The 651-nt window shown below is 31.5% G+C and overlaps 1 protein-coding gene across 1 annotated transcript in view; it reads right to left on the bottom strand.

Annotated features, from left to right (window-relative positions):
• LOC119587128 (probable G-protein coupled receptor CG31760) overlaps positions 1-651 on the bottom strand; it is a gene marked incomplete in the record, with an annotated part of 16,856 nt that overhangs the window by 9,065 nt on the left and 7,140 nt on the right.

Raw genomic sequence — 651 nt, 5'->3', positions numbered from 1 at the left:
TATAATTGCAAAACAATATAAACAGAAACATCACGATGTATGTACCTTCCATAAAATATATTAACACTTTAATAGATACATATATTTAACAAAATCTTTCTAATATTGTGGAATAGAAATACATTATAGAAACACTTCAGATTTCAGTAGATTGTTAATTGTAAATGATATATAATGCTATATATCATCTTGCTTTGTTACAAATATAAAGAAACTTGAAACACAAATTCAACATTTCGTTAATAGAATAATAATTCTCTTGTCGCCTGGGAAAATAATACCGCCAATTTCACACACTTTTTTCCATATAGCAAACGTCAAAAACAAGCACAGTCGATTAAAAAGCTCTTCTGACGGAAAACAGCCAAGCCAAAATAAATATGAAAAGTTTTGCGTTGTATTCTATTAGCTGTGTCGTATGATGGTAAATTGTGAATCGCCAGTTTGTCATTTTATCGCGCAATACTCTCTTAACCCGATGAAACCGAGGCTCGTGAGCGATAGAGAGATATGTTGAAATTGGTAACATAAAGGATGAGTGAAGGATATTTGACCAGTTTATTTCACTTCAATGACAAGTATTGCTATGCTGATCCTCGGTAAAACACACTAGATGCTTGTATGTTGCCTGTCGTTTTTTTTTTTTAGCAA

This window comes from Penaeus monodon, chromosome 22, assembly GCF_015228065.2.
Source record: "Penaeus monodon isolate SGIC_2016 chromosome 22, NSTDA_Pmon_1, whole genome shotgun sequence".
NCBI classification, from domain to species: Eukaryota; Metazoa; Arthropoda; class Malacostraca; order Decapoda; family Penaeidae; genus Penaeus; species Penaeus monodon.
Note: the sequence above shows the minus strand (reverse complement) of the source record. Positions and strands in the feature narration are given on the sequence as shown.